Source organism: Rhinatrema bivittatum, chromosome 14, assembly GCF_901001135.1.
Source record: "Rhinatrema bivittatum chromosome 14, aRhiBiv1.1, whole genome shotgun sequence".
NCBI lineage: Eukaryota > Metazoa > Chordata > Amphibia > Gymnophiona > Rhinatrematidae > Rhinatrema > Rhinatrema bivittatum.
This window is the reverse complement of record NC_042628.1, coordinates 8,545,818-8,552,572: the sequence shown is the minus strand read 5'-3', so window position 1 is coordinate 8,552,572 and position 6,755 is coordinate 8,545,818.

Genomic DNA, 6,755 nt, shown 5'->3' with positions numbered 1-6,755 from the left:
ATTTATAAAAAAAATTTAAGTAATTTTAAAAATGCCCTACTAACATTAATGCAATGCCTTCTGAATTACCCAAGGCTCACTGTATATCGCAAGCTCCATGCTTCCATGAATTGACAGGATGGGTGATGCAGCCTCTGCAGGGGATACAGAGGAGGCAAACACATAATACAATTCCAGGAGGTCTACGTGTGAAGAAATGCAGGGAAAGCCAGAGATCACTTGGGGGTCCTACAGCATTACAGCAGGTGGTACATTCCAGCAAGTTACTTGTTTTCCCAGACTGTAAAATTCAATGACCTTGTTGGTTGCTGCCTTTTGTCTTCCAGAGCCCCTGCCATTCCCATTTTCACAAAGTTGCACTCAGATCTTTTTGACAAAACATAGAATTATTTGATACGACAGCAGCTGAGTGCAGCTTTGTGAAAATGGCAATGGTAGGAGCTCCGGAAGACAAAATTTACAGCTGACATGCCTGTGGCTGTGCATATACACAAATGAACAGTAGCAGGTATGTTACCCCATCAACTAATCATAGAATCAACATTTCAGATATACTGGGTCTGCTATGACAGCAATTGAAGGAGACACAGCAAAACCTGTAAAGTTGTGAGTTTATTGCATATGTAACAAAAATGAATATGACCTCCTGGGTCCAGCCTGCTATACAATCACACTTTATTCCAGCTGGTTCCATAACCACATTAAATAGACAGTATTCTTTAAATACTTTGATTTTGACATTAAAAAAACATTAGTGTACAACTTTTACAAATGAATAAAAATCAGCAATAAAACAGTGGGTAGATTAAAAGGGATAGCAGCAATACTTAAAAACACAAGACATTACAAAATAAATTAAAAAAAAACAAATATAAAGTGGTCAAGGAACAAAATATAAATGTTTAACAAATTCATACAACAGATTTATATTGTGTTTAAGAGATTAATCTGGTAAATTACTCAAGGTCCTTCAGCTCCCTCTTTCACAAACCTTACAGGATTGCTGAGAGATTTTGGAATTGCTTTGCTAGCCTTGGAATCCAATCTGAACGGGAAAGGAGGGGCTTTCCTTTGGTCTATGATGGAGCAAGGGGTGAGGAACAAGTGCATGCTAGAGCCCTCACAGCACAGCAGGCTGAGCTTTCCTCAGCTCGAGCAAGGCAATATGAACTTCTGGTTTTAGTTAAACATCCCCATAATGGTGATGCAGTCATCTGTGACCCTTTTTTCCTGATTAAATAGAATGGTAGGTTGGGTTTTTTTTATACATCCCTATAAGCATGCATACTCTATGCTCACGGACACAGACTAGATTAAGCAGAAGAGACCTGTAGCCTACGTCCACTGTCGGAAGGAGGGGAGAAGACTCATTTATTCAGACAATTCACCAACCAGGAATACTATCAACACATTTTCCAGAAAACATTAGTGTCAAATACTGCTGGCAGGGTATATCTTGAACATTCTTGCTACACAAGAAAGCAAGCTGCATTTGTTACTGTGGTGGAAGTATCTGAATTAATTCAAGTAGGATCTGTGGCAAGTGCAAACGGCCAGGCTTGGTAAAACCAAGGCGTCATTTTCCACCACCATCTTCAACGTAAGTGTGATATACTTTCACATATACCATCTTGGATTACAGCCACTAACATTCAAACATCTCTTAAATAATTTGGGAACAAGACCAACCTACCCACTAACTACTGCCTCCGAGTCCATCAGGTTGTGTCATTTCTAGCCTCTGTGCTCAAGGTGCCTCAGAAGATGCTGCTGCTGTCCCTATGCAGAGTTACTAGGCCCTACATCTATACAATGCTTTTTTTTTTTTTCCCTAGCCCTCTAGTGACTGAAAGACATTTACAAATAAAGCACAGCAAAGATTGTTCACTCTTGGATCAGAATTTCCCTTATATTGTTATAATCCGCTCTCATCATCAATGCTTCTAAAGGCTTTAAATTTAACCCAACCATCCAGTTTTGGCAGATATCTTGGAACTGTACAAAAGCAATAGCTAGGGCCACAGAAACATTTGAAAGTAGTGTAATGTACAAGCTACTGTGTTTAGAATGACCAAGCCCTATGCAGGGATATAGGAGAGAAAGCTTCTTTTCTGGATTATGCTCGGTGGGATGTCTGTCCTGTTTCCTGAAGGCCTTGATCACTCAGTACAGTCATATATGATAACCACGTATGGCTGTACTCCGCAGGGCTGTGGAGGGAATCTCATGGCACCACTGTTCTCTAGGCTAAAGACTATTTTATTTATGGAGTCGGATTCAGGACCAAGTACTGCATAGTTCAGTAGCTTTGAGGTGGCTCAAATTATTTTCTTTCTATATAGCTAACTAGAACTGGATTAAAGTACTCCACAAAATTTATTACCGTTGATACTTATTGCACAATACTACTAAGTAACACAGAATTCAAATCAGTGACAAAGATAAAAAACCAATTGATAACGTTTTAGACTCTGTTATATAAACCAAATGGTTATGCCTGCCTAAATCTGGGATACATAAGGGCACTTCATCTATGAAACCTAATATTACAATTTAACAAGGAGCGGGAAGAAATGGAAAATAAAGGGGAATTTCCTTTCCAGCCTCACATCTAATTTGTAGCTATTACTCTGTGAAAAGTACTCACGAGAGGTGTCACCTGTATTCTTATGGTATACGAACTGCTCAGCTCTGCATACGACTACCTAATGTTACTGGAGCTATATGAAATCATCCTGAAACAAGCAGCCTTGCACACATTAGTCTCATCAGACTTGCAGAACTGCATTAACAGTATTGAGCCAGTCCAGCATTAACTCCTAGAGCAGTTTGCGGATATGCCTCAGTCCATAACGCACACAAATCCCTCGTAAAACAAGACGGTCTCTCTTTTTACTGCTAACCTGGAGGCTACTGACAGTTGCACTTTCATGAAGTCATCTGCAGTTCATTACCCATGTGTGCTAATCCTGAAAACCCCAAGTTTTTTCCTTCTTGCTTTTGTTATTCTTTGGAACCAAACACATTTTGAGCCCTGGTAATAAGAAATCTATTAACAGCTGCCACCTAAGGAGGCCACAGCAGTATGCGATGAGGGGAACACACTTAATGAAAAAAATGTCAGATGTCAGTCCACCATTAAATGATCTTTTCTTCCAATAGTGAGGGGGAAGGGAAAAAAAAAAAAAAGGTACAGGTTCCCAAAGTTCTTTTGATAAGCTTGCACGTCTCAAATTCCAGTTTTAAGATACAAAGGTTTCTCACAAAAATAAGGGTTTACCCTTACGCTGCACGGCTAAGGAAATCCAAACTCAGCAGTGCAAAGCACATTTGATTGATTGATTGACATGGGGAAGAAACAAGTACAACCAGCTACAAAACGTACCATTTTACAGCTCTACCCAGGCTAAGGTTTCAGAGAGAGGCCTATTTTCAGAGTTTTACCCATGGGGAATCCCCTTTGAAAATTGCACCCAAACACAAACCGAATTCACAATCTTCTTACAACTTTAAGTCACGTTACTCAGCCAGTGGCACAGAGATTGCAGCTTACGACTGTGCTTTCTGTCATGTTTCTTTTTAAGTTTTATCTTTTTCCTCTGCCTTTACTGCTTGCTTGCTAAACACACCCTAGTTTTCCAAACTTTCATAACACTTACTTACATTGACTCTGATTACAGGGAGAAGTAAATCTGCAGGGGAATAAGTCTGCTCCAATGTGCAGAATGTTTAAGCTGTCAATCTGGACATTTAAAACAAAAAAAAAAAAAAGCCTCAACACAGCTCCCATTTAAAGTTGCCTGTTTCTTCATTTTCTAAAAAAAATAAATAAAAATAACTCTTACTTTCCTGCAATGGCAGATTTTCATTCTACATCTGCATGCCACCATTCAACAGAATATGCATCTCTCATTCACATTCTATAACAAATGCACGAGTTGTACAAGGCTATAGTTTTAAGCTGTCCCAGACCTTTGTAGTTCTGAATTCTGGGAAGTCAGGCACACTGTAACCTCTATTATAACAGTCTGCTACACACAGCAGTGTCTTTTACAAGAAGATTTTATAATGTTTGCATAGTTGCATGAACCAGACACCACAGACTAAACTCAGTTGTAGGACTGGCGAGTCTTCAAAAGCCTTTCACTTGCTAATACGCTGGCTGAGATGTCAAACGACTACAGGCCATGGACTAAGCTTTTTGGCAAGTACAAAAACAAGAGCTTCCAAGTTTTTGCAATTGGGCCAGTTTTTCCTCAACCTTTTCAATCCCAATGTACACCTACATGAACAAAAATAGTGTGTGGCAAGTGTGGACATGGAGCGGATTCATATGGTCCAAAGAAGAGCCAGGGAAGCACGAAAAGCCCCACCAGTCTCTTCCAAATTTTAAAACAAATGGACAGAAGAGGTGGAGACGCATATGAACCCATCACAATGGACAAATTCCCGCTACATACAAGTTCAGGAGAAGGGAGAAGTCAGAGTGACGCAGGCAGCCTGCTCACAGTTAGTTACCTCGGCTGCTGCATATGGTTACCAGAGCTCCTCCTCCACTGCTGCTGTTCCCAACAATCAGAATGAGTCACATCCAGTGCTCAGGGCACTCTCCCTGTCTCACTCAGACTAGAGATAGAAAGTTTGCTTACCATAAACAGAGTTTTCAGTAGATAGCAGAATGACTTAGCCATGACATGTGAGCAATGTCATCCAGCAGCACCAAATGCATTCACCTCTCCTAGATAGTAGATTTTGTTAGTTTTACTGAGCATGTGCAGGAATTCCTGTGCAGGCATTGCCTCATGAGCCTGCTCAGTTGATATCAGAGCTAATCCTAGTTAGACAGTCAACTCTCCAGGGAGCTGGGTGGGTATTTCACATGGCTAATTCATCTTGCTATCTACATAAAAAACAGTTTACAGTAAGCAAACTTGCTTTTTACATGATAAGCATGCTAAATTAGCCATGACACATGGGGAGTCTCAAGCTGAGGATTGCATGGAGAGTTTGCTGAACAAACAACTCTGACCCCCCAGGGAGAACAGATTATGCAAAACTGCTTATCAGTCCTCAAGAGATGTGAAATACTTCCTTTCCAAAGTTATCAAGTAGCTTGGGCTCATTCTCTGGAGGCAAATTTGAATACATCCTCATTTTCTTTGCCTTTTTCAAGGTGGATTCTATGACAACAGTATGAGGAGATTATTGGACTAGTCCAAAACCAGGTGATTTCTACACTCTATAGTTGAGATACAACTTTTTAATGCAAGGGATAAGGTTTTCCCACATTCTGATGTGTAACTGATGCAAAATATGAACTGGGAGAGCCGCTGGTTCTGATAAGAGTATCCATGATTTGAAGGAGACCAAAGATCTCTAACTGGGGGTCTTATCCTTGCGTAAATTAACTCCAAGTGTTTTTCCCAGTTTATCTACAAATTTTGAATAAGTGAGGTCTTCTGGAAGAGGGGTATGTTCTCAAGGATCTGGAAGAGAGAAGATATTCTTGTCAAACCTCTTCAGAACCTCGGGGTGTGAAAACATAGGACTCCAATGATGAAGATGGTGAATCAGAGAGGTTCTCCTTGTTATCCCTGGGAGTGGGGAATAGCCCTGGTCTGCAACCTCTGAATAGCTCAACTCTGCTGCAATTGAGTGAGATGTTGAAGAATCTCTCAGTAGTGGTTCTGATAATGTGTTTAACCTAATAAGGAAAACTGGTACACCATCCTGTGGGATTGCTGTAGCTATATTGGGAGAGGGAAAGGATACAAAGTAACTTATGTCTCCTTGGTTAAAGAGATAGATACATTTTTCATCAACTCTGCTATTGGTTGCATGACTGATGTGTCCTCTTCTTGGAGGCAAAAATGGGCTCCTGTTCCTGAATAGACAGCCAGTTGGAAGTAAGTGGCACAGAGAACATATTGAGTCTGTTTTTTCCCAATCATAAGCCTTCTGCTATAAAGCCTTGATGGGGTAGGGCGCTAGTAATGGAAGAGGCAGAGACAGCATATCACCCTCTGTACCAGATCTTGGCAGACCAACATAAAGTTTATGTCGGTAATTCTGTATGATACCCACGGTCCAAGGCTTGATGCATCAGATGATGCACTAATAGAGTCAATTTGGTTTTGGCGGTGCAGGGATCTTATGCTTTGCAGTGTCTGGTACTTGGAAGTCTGAAAAAGCATACTTTGCTTGCAGTGAGTGGCCTTGCTTCAAATGTGTTGGAGTTGGTGCCATGTGGGAGTACATCAATAATACATGCATCAACATGCACTGGACTGTTTGCATCGAAAGAACACTGGAATCTGTATGCCTGTGCATCGATAGGCCATGCATTGGTGGTGCCAATGCACCATGTGTCAGCAGGGCTGATGCATCAAAAAGGCAATGGGAGCTGATGCGGCGGTGTTGGATAACTTATGTTTCTTCAGTACTGGTTGCTCCAATGGCCCGCAGAGTGATGCTATGTCTTGTTTGATGCTGGGGCAGTCAGCAAGTACCTGAACACTGTGGCTCTGGCTGGGGGCGTTTTGAGTTGCTCCTGCTCAGCTCTCTTCCTGAAGATAGATGATGCTGCGCTGCCAGAGGACAGACTACAGGCTACTAAGAGACTTGTGTAGTTCCTCCATTTATAGGCCCAGGGACACATGGCCATAAGCTAACAGTTTGCCTGGTTACTGATCTGGACCTAGGCACTGATAGCATAGTTCGAGCCCATCTGTGAGGAACATTAACTTATCGCAAAT